Source organism: Anser cygnoides, chromosome 2 (assembly GCF_040182565.1).
Source record: "Anser cygnoides isolate HZ-2024a breed goose chromosome 2, Taihu_goose_T2T_genome, whole genome shotgun sequence".
Taxonomy (NCBI): Eukaryota; Metazoa; Chordata; class Aves; order Anseriformes; family Anatidae; genus Anser; species Anser cygnoides.
Window position 1 is genome coordinate 137,101,871 of NC_089874.1, and position 14,101 is coordinate 137,115,971.

Sequence of the window (14,101 nt, forward strand, 5' to 3'; positions counted from 1 at the left end):
TCCCCTTTTTCATTTTTTTTTTTTTTTCACATAAAACCTGTGAAATATCCTAGTCTGTCTGCTGTTTGGTAGTGAAGACCTATTTATAAAGCCACTCTTCAGAAAATACAGCACTTAGTTCAAATCAGTTGTCTGCAGACCTTCTGCCAAAGTGATATCACTACATGGTCAGCTCTAGCTTTTGTTTTATATATATGAATGTATACATATGCTGTTTTTCCATATCATAGTTGGGTTAAATTCTGCTTTAACTACCTTCTAGAGTAATTTCCTAGCTCTGCCCACTTAGTGGAATATCAAGCTATCCTTGCCTTTCGTCTCAGCTGCAGACAAGTTTATGACACCCACCTGCTGCCAGTAGTTCTGTCGATTCATTAAGGTGCTCTGAATTAGCTCCTGCCACTAATGGTTACAAGGGTATACACAGAAGGGGCAAGATCCCTGCAAGCAGTTGCTAGCAAAAGGTAGCAAGTACAGAAGGGTGTGGGTGATTCATATTCCTTTCTTCACTGTGCTTATTTTCCTCTCAGACAGAGCAGCTGTATTAGTTGTAGTTTTGTTACAGATCTGGATGGCAGAGATACATGCTGGCCTATTGACCTCACTCCATATGTCTCAGCTATTCTTCACCAGAAATGAGTAAGTAGTAGCAGACTTGACAGTCTTCCCACTTTCCATTCATGCCCTTGTTTGTCAGCTGTGTGGTTTCTGAGCCCTGTCAGGTTGCTCGCTAGGCTTGGCTAACAGCACTTGTGCTAGTTACGACAGAGTCATCTTACACCTTTTCATTGCACAAGCTTTGTCTCTTCCTTCTTCTGTGGGACCCACGTTCAGGCATGGACTTACGCTGATCAGAGGAAGAAGTTACTGATGCTGCAGCAATTCCAGTTGACCCAAAATATACGTGGAAAATATCCTATAATTTGCCTCATGGCTGAAGGTGAGAATGAATAGAGCAAGAAATTGAGAGTTCATTCTTGTTCCAGGTAAGAATCTGGACAACAAACTTTCAGAGCCCAGGGTCTGACCAGCCTTAGATATTGCTGTAAACCTCCTCTTTCTGGCAGCTCAGGAGCAGCAGAGAAAATTAAAAGTAGAAAGATGAAATCTCTCTGGAGTTATAAGAATTAAGATATTAATTCTGTTCAACAAGCAGCAATTATTTTCTTCCACAACAAGATTCTATGCCAAGAAAGTCAACTGAGTACCTTGAACAAATAAGGCATAGGTTTATTCCCCTAAAAGACAGAATGCTAGAAAACAGTTAACACCAAACTGCCCCAGGACGGGTTCAGGGAATCATAAGGAGAAATGTGGCTGAGATTTACCCCCTCTCCTCTGTTAGATAGACTTGTGCTCCTACAGTTTATCAAGGCAACATAAGTAAACATTTTGACTTTGAATGCAGAAAACATTTACTTTTACAAATGGCTTCGCAAGTAATCTAGCTGCTGCCTGTGGGACTAGTCATGGAATAAATAGCTGCCAAAACAGGTTTAAGCTGTGGGAATGTGGAACAAAGAAGAGGATCTAGAAAACAATTTATTTTGGCTTTATTTAAGGCATTTCAGAAGCTGACTACATGAAGTATCTGGTTTAGTGAGTCATTGTAAGAAATACGCTGCCATACTGTTGGATGCAACCTGCAAAGAAACACAACACAGATATTGTTAAAACTCATGCCAGCTTTACTGGAACTATTCCAGCCTTGTTCAGACAAACATACTCTCACAGTAACACTATTTTAGCTTAGGGGTGAGCAGTGTTAACTGGTTCTTATATATCAATATAGCAAGAATTGGTCTGACCAATTCACAGTGGTTAAAAACTATTACAGTCAGTGGAGAGTTGTAATTAACTTTGTTTGTTTGTTTGTTTTAATAACCAAAATAGGTATTTTTCCTAAGCCTTTCTCTTTTATTATCTTTCCTTCTAATGGTCAGTAATGAAAGGAGAGTAAAAGCAGAAAATACTACAGAATCAAAAGAGTCAAGTTAGGATGTAACTAAAAACATGGAATGGTTTAAAGCTAGAAATAAACAGATTTTAATTATCACATTAATTACGAAAGTCAGAGAGAGGAAAGTCAGGCTGCAGCTGTGATCACCCTGCAGTTCCCAGCTCTGGCTAATGGCCACTTCTGGCCCTATCTTCTCATCACTGCCCTTCACCTCCTTCGTTAAAGTCCTTCCAAATGCTGCAATGGAAATGCATAGAAAGCCAATAGTAAAGGAGCTGATGTGGAACCAGGGAAGAAATCAGCACTGCATGTGCAGGAACAATACCAGCCTTTCTGCAGCAGCTATACTAGCAGAAAACATACAAAGATTTAAGGAAGCAGTTTTTTTCCCCTTTTTCCCTTCATATACCAACAGTTTATTTCTTCTTTTCAATTTCTTTTCTTTGTTATTTTTTCCTAATTTTTCTCTCTTTATTTTTTTTTTTGACCTTTTCACTGCCACAATTAGATTCATTTGAGAGTTAATATACTCTATACAACTTTAAGGACAGCAATTTATTTTCATTGCCTTCTTCTTCCCCTCCTCCCCCTCACAATTGTTGTAATGACTTGCCCTAATTAAGTTTGAACAAATTATTCATTATGTTCCTAGATTTTCTGTGGTGTGATCACTTAACCTGCAAATTATAATTGCAGGTTTGGTGCCCATGCAGGTTGTTCATTATAACTGGTACCTACTAACTCCCTTTTAGTTGTCATTATAGCTTTACAATCAAGGAAGCTCAGACAGTTCCGTTTGAAGAATAAAGAGGATACACTCTTAAAAGAAGAAGCACGTTTCTTCTTCAAATCCATATTGCTTTCATATAATGTCTCTACCTTTTACAAAAAGAATCTACTCAGTGATAGCTGGGTGAGTGTGGTAAGAATTAGAACACAGTCTGAAATCAAACCAGTACCTTTGAGCATATGAGAAATGGGCCAAAAATCAAACCAACATTTTTAGAGCTGAAAATTTGACCCAAGCATATTTTCAGGAGGCAGCTCCGCCTCAGCACTTGCAGCAGTAACTGTAGTCCTCTGCGCTGAAGAGATGTCTGGTGGATGTTATAGGTCTCCTCGCAGTGATTTAACTTCCTTGCAGCTTCCCAAATAATGAAGAGAGTGGCCTGAGACCTGAGCTGGTGATTCAGGAGGAAAATGCCACAATGCAAGGAAAACTCAAAACCAATAGATTTGAGCTTCCCCAAGAAAGGAAGGATGAGGTGGGAGGTGAAAGAAGGCTCTAGAAAAGGCTCTGGATGGTTCTAAAAAAGACTAAATAGACCCCAAAAGTTTGTGGGTTGTGTTTAGCAAGGTGCATAAATCCTGGACATGTATGCAAGCTTCTTGCCCCTGCAAAGCACGTTTACATGTGCCATTAGAAGCTGCCACTCCTTCTGCAGAAATATCCTGCCACTGCAGAAAGTTTCAAACATGAAAAATAAATCTAGTAATTTTCACAGAATTTACTTAAAGTTTTAAATGGTGAGCAGCAAAGATTTTTTTTATTATTATTATTTTCTGTCATTCACTCTGAACTCTGGTAAAAGGATGGAAACAAAGTTACTGAGTTAGAAAATTATTTGGATCTGCGATATTTTTTAATTACCAGAACACCACCGATGCTGGATAAAAATAGAACCACGTTCTCTTCTGCTATAAATGGCAGAAGTTCATACAAATTGACACTGCTCTATTGCCACTTAATAACCTGTCTAACTTGGAGATGAAGAAGTAATTTGCTTCTTTTACTTTTTTATCTTTTGTTGCTTGTAGCATCTCTTGTGCATTTAGCTTTTCATTTCCAATAGCACCTAGAAACCTTCTGAAAGGTTTTTAAAAATTATTGACTTAGTGTCTGTACTTGTAGTCCTTTATTGGCTATGTTAATTAAGCTTTAGTTAGTAGTCATTTTGCTCTGATTTAAATCTAATTTTTTTTTCTTTATCATCAGACCTAGTCTGACAATTTTGCTCTGTATTCTCAGACTCGAGAGCTGTTGTGAGAAAGAGAGACAGCAACTTGTGGGGTCATAACCTTTGTGATTTCCTACACAGTTTAGATGAAGGCAGGGTGAGAATTTAAGCTAGAACCATTATTCACAGGCAAACCCTCTTAATAAACATGTTTCAAAACAGATTTCAGCTGTGCCATCCTTTAAAATACAGGATGGAAGTTGCCCAGGAACTACAGAAGGAGATATATTTAGAGACTAGAGTAAAATAACTATTTAAGCAAAATCTGCTTGCAGATCTGCATAAACAACTGTCATGAGTGTATCATTAGCCAAATGGAACTGCATTTATGTGTAACTTCTTCAGGCTTCAAGAACTGAAGCATCACTGATATTTTTTTATAATAGAGACCGTGCCATGGAGTCATTGAAAACGGGTAAAAAGGACTTCAACCAGACCCAAGGAGTTCATCTCCATGGCAGGATCAAATCTGCTCCTGACAGAGAACCTCATCTCCAAATCATCATGGAAGAGACAGTCTGTGGTACCGGAATAAGTAAGACAGTGGTACTGAAATAAGTCTCTACAGCGGATCCACTTCTCTATGTGCTTTTCTGTCTGCACTATATTTACTTCTTACAGGAACTTGTACGAAGTGCAGATTTGCCGGAGAGTAGCGAAGGCCTCTGATAGCCCTCACCAACACATCATTTCCACCAGCAGGCCTTTCTTAGCCCCGTGCAGACTCCATTTGTTTGGGGGCTATTCCTGCACAGTTACTGAGGAAGGCAGTGAATTCCCATGATGAAACAAATCTTGCTACCAGCACTAGCTCTGTCCTACGACCATTTTATGCAGTGCATTCCCAGGCTAGCAGAGCTTTCTCAGTGCAATCATCACAGGAACATTCTGCAGCTCACCCAGCAGAGTCCAGCAAAGTGGTGCTGTCTTCTCCTTTCTAAATTGCCTTTTCTCTCTGGCTGTTCTCCTCCCTTACTAGGCAGTTTGCAGTGAAACTTCTTTACCTGTTTATCCTTTGTTTCTTCCTCATTCCTCCTTGCTGCTGTCCTGATCATGGCCAGCTATCACACAATTCTCCATCCTGCCATACTTCAGCCTTCTTCCTCCCTATCTTCCATGTTACTATCTCCTATGTTAATAAACTCTCTGGGATCTGGAAATCTGTTCAGTGTTTCACATTGTATTGCACTTGTGGTTACTACTGACTGGTGCAAAACTATTGTGTGTAACACTCACAGTCATCCTAAACTAGATGCAAGTCCAAAAGTTCACCGTTTCATTGTATATTGACAAACATTCAGCTAGAAAGTGTCCCTGACTTGCTGTAACCCCGACTTCACACCATGGCACTAACGAATTACCCCAGCTGAGCAATCTGTTTCCACCAGTGAGTATGCTGCTTCAAAAGCATAGAAAAACCCTGTTGCATCGCGGAATGTGTCTAGATACATTTAAAGCTGTAATCATGCAGCTGCTGCCAAGATTTTCACAACAGATAATGTGCAAAAACAATAAAAAATCAGATACTGAGGTGAGAGGTTTGCTGGAAAGTTTATTTTAGTTGTTGCCAGATCTGGGGAACAGAAAACTTTCAGCAGTTCACGGGGAGGAGCACTGGCACCAGCACTGGCAGAGTGCTGCATGTTCCTCTTGCAGCAGAGGGGGGTTCGCTGCAGTTCAAGCTGGCAGACTGGAGAGAGATGGGCAGGGAAAGTCCAGCCACCAGGGGAGAAGATGACACTGGGCTAGCAAGGTCCCAGGAGTGAACCAAGTGGCCCTTGATGGAAATTGCTGGCCGCCCTCATCCAGGTGAGCACATTCAGAATGGATCTACACCCCAAACAGAACAATGCTACTTAAATGAATTAAAATAAATAAATAAAAAAATAATGAAGCAAGACTTGTGCCAATAAATGGTAAAAAATAGCTAAAAGGCCTGATTCACACTCGTCTAGAATACAGCTTCCTTCAGGAAGATGTAGGCTGCTAGGTCATGGAGTTCGGTTTACTGGTTGTATTGACGCTGGCTTACTCAACTAATTAAAATCCTCATTAGTGATCTTAACTGAAAATTTGCTATTTTCAGGTCAGGTTTCTGCCTGCGTTCATTTGTACAATCCTGGGGTTAAAGCACAGAGGCTCAGCAGCAGAAAATAGCTCTTCCCAGCTATCTCACTGTCTCCTGGTGCGTCCTTGACAAATGACTTACCTCCTTGACTTTCTTTGCCATGCTGTAATGTGCAGACAAGGACTTCCTACTTGTCAGACACACAGAATCTAATTTCCTGGTATCCGAAAAATAAGGTGACGGAGAAAACAGGATTAGTTTTATATATTCAGACATTGACATTAGTCTGAGCAGTCTGTGAGCATAAATAGGGCAACTGGTTAAGCACCCAGAAGAGTTTATGATGCAACAGATTTGAAGCTGTATGTGCACAAGCCATAAAAGCTCTCTGAAAGCCTGTGACTGGCATACCTAGCAGTAACACTGGTGTGTGCAACACAGACTTGCTTGATTAAGGAAGAAGAGTAGAGGACTTTCACAGGGAGGTGTATAGATCTGTACATGAATACTGCTAGAAGTCAGGCTCTGAGTCACCACTTTCACCTAAAGCACACTGAACAAGTTTTCCTTGGCTTACTATGTCTTTAAAGGTTTTACACTGGTGTTCTTTAGGTAATCAGTTCATAATACTGTGTTTATGCAGCACACTGTAGGATTTCTACTTTTAGAGAGATTTTTCCAAGCAACGGATGCTAAATAGGACTGTTAAGATTTACGATGAATCTCCATTAAATAAGCTGAATATGCTTACTTAAAACAAATAAAACGGTACGTACATTAGCATTTAAGTTGTCTGTCTCCTCCCCATTATATTATGAACAAAGTTCAAATTGGGTCTAAGAATGTTTGAAAATTTTGTTTCTGTAATGAAAACCTTACCTTGTTTTCTTGTCACCAAGGATGTTTTGCAGTTTCTTTGCTCCAAATTCAACCCATACTTGAATATGTGTATTCTACATCTGGAGACATGAAAAACAATATAATGAAGAAACCTTCACTTTTTTAAATTTTTTTTTTTTTTGGTAATTGCTATATGGCTATTTGTATGTCATCTCTTTAAACACTGTTGATTAATATTCCATTTTCTAATTAATCGTTATTACTAATTTCCCCTTTTAATAAAGGAAATACTAGTGTAACTCCCACTAAAATAAATAGCCTTTGGCTTTTGCTTTACTAGAGAAGAATTGGACAGTACTCAGTTACTCAGATAACAACAAATCTGTATATTCCATTATTTTTAAACATGGAACAAAAGTTCTTTTATAAATTAAAAATCCAAATACTTTATAGCACTATATGGGTCAACTGGAGTTAAACTTTTTTTTTTAATATATATGAGATAGGAAATAATCACTCAGACATACTCAGAAACGACTTCCAGAGCCCAAATAAAAATATAAATCAGGAAGAGGGGAAAAAAAAAATCTTGTACAAGGTACAAGAACATGTACCTTGTCACTAAGCTAAATGATGCATTAAAAAAAAAACCTATTGGCAAAAGAACAAGATTAAGTGTTTGCCCTACTATTTTCTACCTGTAAATCTCAGACAATAACCATCAATGCAGCTGCACCAATCGGGGTTGCTGAAGAGTTTGAACCCCTGGCTGATGTACCTGCACCAGCCATTTCACTACATCAGTCCAAGAAAAAGCCTCACCAGTGCAGCAGTGCTCTGGGGCCCATGGCAATTGCATGTGACAGCTTGCTAGAGAAGATATTCCTGCACAGGCAGCCAAACTCTCAGCAGAAACAGCCCTGTGTTGTCCTGGGAAGGGCCATCACAGCGCTTTTGGGCACAATGCTGGCAGAGGGCCGGTGCAGGGCAGATGGACAAACCACAGCGGTCCTTCCCAGCAGCTCCACGGGGCAGCTGCATGTCCCACGTGCTGAGCCCCACGTCCTCCGGAGAGTGCTGGGTGGGTGGGTTCAGGAGCTGTGTCCTGCACGGGACCTGGCTATGCCATATGGGAAATCCCACATGCTCTGGGATATTTGGCAAGGCTGGCATCTGGCAATGCCTAAGCAATGCCTGCAGCGGGAGCCCAAGCCCTGAGCTCTGTGCTTTCAGAGGATAAAGAGGACCCTCAAAAGTCTCTGACACTGTTGGGCACTTGGATGGACTCTACAGCTATAAGCTCAGGGGCTGCTGATTTCTAGAGACTGTTTAGTCTTCCAAAAAGCATTATGAATTAGTGTCATGTTATATGCTGTATTAAGTATACAGCATTATCTTTACAGATGGTTTTCAAAAAATGTATGTCTCCACTTGGAAGGAATGAAAGAACTCTGGACAGAGCCAGATGGAAAATATAGAAAATGCTATGTGAAGCTTTGTGATGACACAAGAAGCAATTTGGGAACCAAACAAACAAACAAAAACCACCAAAAAATCTGCTCCATATTTTTAAATCAGACTATAAAGCACATGTCATAAGAGCTCTTATTCTTATATTAGTGTTCCCTAACTGCTGAGAATACTTGCTGAGAATACTTGCTGAGAATACTACAAACTCAGCCCCAAGCTGGAAGTTCCTGGGATCAGAAAACAGAGGCTCCCAAGGTCCTTCCCTGAGATGTCACACAATGGGTCCAAGTTTCACTGTCATTTGTGACATAACTGCTAGATCTTTTCTCTATGTTCCATTATGGAATACTACAGCTTTGTAGAAGTTATCTTATAAAACACTGCCATCCCCAAACATTGAAGAATTATGCCTCCAGTCAAGCCTCCAAAACCTGGACTTAAGTGGTGGCTTCGAAGGCTAAGATTTACAGTATTTTCTATTAGTTTTATTTTCCTGATCCAATAACTCATATTTGGAAGTTTTTGTTTGTTTGTTTGTTTTGTTTTTTTCTTCAAGCATTTTAATTTATCTGATATTCATAATAATATGTCTCTTAAAAATAAAAATAAAAAACACATGACTCAATAAAATTTGAAGAAATGCAACGGTGCTTGCAGTATTTATAATTTTAAGGTTAACCATTTCGTAGCAACAGAAATGTTGAACAATACAACAGTGGTGATCTCATTTTAAAGATAGACAAAATGAGAAAATAAAATTAATGGCTTTCAAAGTTGCACCAGAAGTTACCACCCAGCGCGGAACTAGAGTAACTGTCATTTTCCAGCCAGACCATTAAGGTTCAAGGGGAAGAAGGAGCTGGGCAAGGGACGCTACACAATAAACACAGTGCATGAAACTGGTGTGAAACATCCTGTACAAAAATGGAGAATAATAAGGAGTTCAATATTCAGAGCAAGGAAAATGTAAGAGCTACAAAGGTGGGCTAGATGATCTCCAGAGATCCCTGCTGACATCAGTGAGTCTGTGACTATGTGCACACACAGTTCTGTGCATCTTCTATTCACTGTTGGCATGTGGATTGTTCACAAAAACTACAAAAAAGGTGTAAGGTATTTTCTGCCATGCACTGACTGCTGTCAAGTCAAATAAATAATGTCCTCCGTAATGTAGTAAGCAACATCAAAGGAGAGCAGGAAGAAGTTTTGAGATCACACAAACCAAAGAAAAAGTAACTATAGCATCACTTCAATAAATCGTCCATGGTTTAGTACTAGTATTTTTACAATTACTCAGTTTAATACCGATGTTAAAAGCATCACAAAGGTAAGCCACCCACCTTTACTATGTGTAAAATGAAACTCTAAAGACTCCCCTCTTGCGGATAATTTGATCCCGTAAGGGCAGGATACATATCTGGAGGTTTGAAAAATGAGAATTTAAGGAATATTTTTGGCTGAAACAGCAAGCGACATCATGGGACAGCTTAAGATAAACCAAAGATAACTGAGTTATAAATCATTATCCAAATCAACAATGAATTTCTTGGAAAAGGCCAAAGCACTATGTACAATTCTCTGGTTATTTAGACACAGATTGGATTCCTTACGGTGAATAGGATAGTGTGGGCTGTTAACTTAAACGGTTCAGGCATTGTATTTCAACATTGACAGTAGTCACCAAGAATGTCCATAAGTAACAAGTAAAAAAAAGTCAAGATATAGATGAGGTTAACCAATGTTAACAACAATCATACACTAAACATCATGTCAGGATCATAACTAAACAGAAGGATTTAGGGAGTAGGTTAAATGCAACAGTATTAGCAAATCCTCCCCCACAGAGTGATTCAATCCAGTTGCATAAATGTTTTAACTATAGTGCAATCAACATACTCAACGCATGATGACGCAGGCCTTACGAAAGCTAATGTTAGCATCATTTATTCTCTTTTCTTGCTGTTAGGGCCTGTTTTTTAAAAGGCAAGGACATGTCCTTTTTGTTAGTATGTATTAATATAAATAAGAAGAAAAACAAGAAAAACTGTTGGGTACACGCAATGTTGAAATAACGTAGTGGGAGCAGAATATCATCAAACTCTTACACATCCTTCTCACTTGCAATTCCATATACTGGAAATTACATGCAGGCAATCGTTGAAAGATTTATTAGAAGGCAATCCGATTTTGAAATTCTGCTCTCCAGAACAACCCTTCTAATTACATAGGCCCCAACCTCACTTTCACATTATGAAAGGCAAGCTGCCTGTGGCCAAAACAAACTAAACATATTTAGGCCCTTCCTGAGTACAAAATGTAACCAACATCTCTCCACTACCAGCATATTAAAAACCACTTAACACAGAACAATCACCAGCCCCCGATCCTATACCTGTACTTCTGGGGACATTCACGTTTCATCAACCGCATCAAATGCTCTCAGCTACGCAGGTGAAATGAAGCAACTACTGTGCACCAGAAACAGCTAGCATTTACAAGCTGTAAAGTACAGAAGCAACCAGTTATCAAGGACGGAATACTTCTAAGAAAGTAGTCACTGCATTTTATTTTGGGTGTCTTGGTCCTGCTCCTCAAGGAATCCTACAACATTTCTTTCTAAAGAAAAAAATGGGTGCTTTCACAAATCTGCTGGATAACAAACACTATGGACTCAGAGACAGGGATTTTGTTAGATTAAAATCTCCCTTCCCCTCCTGATGTATTTATTCCTCAGTTTCTTCTTCCTCTCTGTTTCTTCCTCCCTCTTTCTCTCAAAAACGTCAGCAACTTTGTCTTTGAAATGGTCTGAGACACAGCTGATATACTAGAAGACAATGATCTCAGCTTGTACTTAGCTTTGAAGGCTGATGTTTCTGTTTCAGACCTGGGAACGGACTCACATGCCGAAAAACTTGTTGAATTTTCCCTGTGATACAAGCTGATCTAATAAAAGATAATTCTTCCTCCACCAGCAAACTTTGTCTTGATTATGATTGTAGGCTGTCATAACAACAGCACCACCATCGTTATTCTCCATGTGACATAGTCAATCACTACATATTTTTTGTCTTTCTATAAGCGGTGCATAAATCTAAAATAAACCAAGAACTGTGGGCTTTTTTATTTTAGATAAATGGCTCAGAGAGAGCAGGAGGGAGCACTCCAAATCGTACTCCAGCCAGCCGAGCTGTAACTCAGACAGAAAGTGGAGGAGGCAGTGAGTGGGGCAGGGGTGGGTGAATTTGTGGTTTCAGAAGACATATACAACCAACTGAATTAAAAAATTAAATTCAGAAATTAAAAAATTAAATTCAGAGTAAGGCAAGAACAGAGAGAGATATTCAACCAATGGCACCAAAATGGCAAATAACCTCTTGAACTAAACTGGAATTACTTGTGGAAAAATGTTCAATTAAATTGAATACCAAACTTAACCAAACAGAGGATATACGGTTGAAGACATTGGCGTCCAGGTTTCTTTTTACTTCTGCTTTAAAGGGTTGGCATCTGCCAGGAGTATCTTTTTGATGAGAAAACAGAAGAGAAAGAAAACTTGTCTGTAACAAGAGGAGATCATTTGCCAAACAAAGACAGGGGAGAACACAAGCATAGAGTGAAAAAGGACATGAGCAAAATAAGGCTGCCAAGAGAGGCTGCCTCTTGGGAGTGCTTGAATAAGTACACCGTGGGGGAAGGGAAAAGGAAGGAAATAAAAGGCATGCAAATATTTTGGCTAGAGGTACATGAAGAAAAAAATGAGTTGGTCTTAGAAACCCGATGCAGATCAAAGGGATCTGGTGAAGGAGATGGAAGGAAATGCCTCATGGCTTGGTCAGTGAGAGAGATTTCTGGGGCAGCATTAGAACCTCCATCCAAGATCGTACAGAAAATAATAATAATAATAGCCTTACTAATCATGGATCAGGAACAGAAAATTTTAAAGTGTATTTTTAACCACTGTTTTCACATAACTTCTGTTATAAAATGTATAAATTTAATTTCACGTTTCAGCATATGTTATAAACTTCAGTTGCTTCTGGACCTGATGACTTTTTCACACATGCAGATTAGTTTATTTTGTTAAATGCTTGACCTGCTAAAGGTACAGCAGACACTACCATGTCAAATTTATTTCATTGATGTTCGCTAAAATACCTTTAATGAGTAATGGAGAACTGTTCCTCAAGTGTCTATTTCCTTGACTAAACTGCCTATTTAGAGAGGCATGTGGGGCCTATTTAAAGAGGTGTGTGGGGGATGATCTTCACACATATTTTCAAACATCCATTTGAATCCATCAGGGTTTTATCCACACATTCATTCTTCACCCTTCTTTAAAGGACAGTCGTAACAAGTAGACAACTGAATTCCAGCATAAATGCGCAGCTGCTAAGTGTCACCTTCTGCACAGGTGTAGTTGTACTCAGCAGTGGAGGGAGAAGCAATTCATGGGCTTGTCAGAGGTATAAGGAGAGGATTTGTCTAAAGGATCAAAACCACTTATTTCAGTGATACACTACAAAAAGGCAGGGAGCTTAAAAGAAAACCTTTTGAGATGTGCATTGCCTACTGCATTTGAAAGACTATTTCATTCTCTTTTTCAGGGTATTTAAGACATGAGTCTTGAGCTCCCCAACACACTCTGAGCAGTCCTGAAAAGACTGAGAACTGATCAGTAAGAAAGCTCACAATGTTTTGTGCATTAGTTTTCCTCCACAAAATAGCTCACTTTAGTTTCCCTCTAGGGGTTTCTTTTCTCTTCTTCAGGTACAGTAACCTCTGTCGTTGATCATGTTCCTCTCTACATAATACTCTGAACTGTAAGGAGCTCATTTTCATTTCCCATTTTTATTTCAAAGTTATTTATAGGCTCCACCACACCCATGCTTGCTAAATCTCTAGCATCTCATTTATTTTTTCAGACTTTACGGTTCTCCTGAAAAAAGAACTACATTAAAAACATCTGATCCCATGTTCTCTCCCAAGTGGTTGCAAAGACCTATACACTGTTTCAGGGAAAAAAAAAAAAAAAAAAAAAAAAAAAAAAAAAAAAAGGGAAGGAAAACAATACTTTTAATGTTAACAAGGACAGTTATACATCCCTGGGAGGGACAGACTCCTTAACTAGTTTGTTACCTGCCAGAAGTCTAAGAGGGCACCAAATGGTGGATAGTGGGACAATGTGGAGAGATGAGTTTTAGTGGAGCCAATAGGAGAGGTATATCAAGTATTATCTTAGCTCAGAAATGGGGAGTTGAAAACGATTACAGTTTGCTGGCTTTTAGTTGAAAGGAATGTTCTTTTAGTTATGATAGACTTCTTAGATAGACGCCTCAAATATTAAATATCTATAATTTAACCACCACACTTTTCTTTCCCCTCTCCAATGTTCACACCATCTACAAACAACTGGAATGTCTACCTCACCCAAAAAACGTATAGTGAGAGTTCTCCAGAATCTAACTTAGTGGATTTGAAACATTTAAGTATGGTTGTTTGTATGAAACTATGAACTTTAACCACAGTCTTGCCTCATGTAGCCTCAGCAGCCTCTATGGCTACTGAACCTGCGCTCTGTTCCCCCTTGGATAACCATCAGGAGAGGGCCTGTTGACCTCTCTGCACGTACAGCCATTCTTTCTGCACCTATTAGTAGCTCTCACATATTCTCACAGAGTACTGAGCTAACTGCACCAGTGGGTTCATATAAACTACTCAGCATTTCTCAAGAGGATCAAGAACTGC

General features: G+C 39.3%; 1 long non-coding RNA gene across 1 annotated transcript; it reads left to right on the top strand.

The window, feature by feature from the left end:
* Positions 1–410: 410 nt before the first annotated feature.
* LOC106030536 (uncharacterized) lies at positions 411–6,002 on the top strand. The gene is made up of 4 exons (XR_001203808.3): positions 411–464; positions 566–639; positions 835–986; positions 4,365–6,002. It is a non-coding gene; the product is annotated as an uncharacterized lncRNA (long non-coding RNA).
* Positions 6,003–14,101: the final 8,099 nt, after the last annotated feature.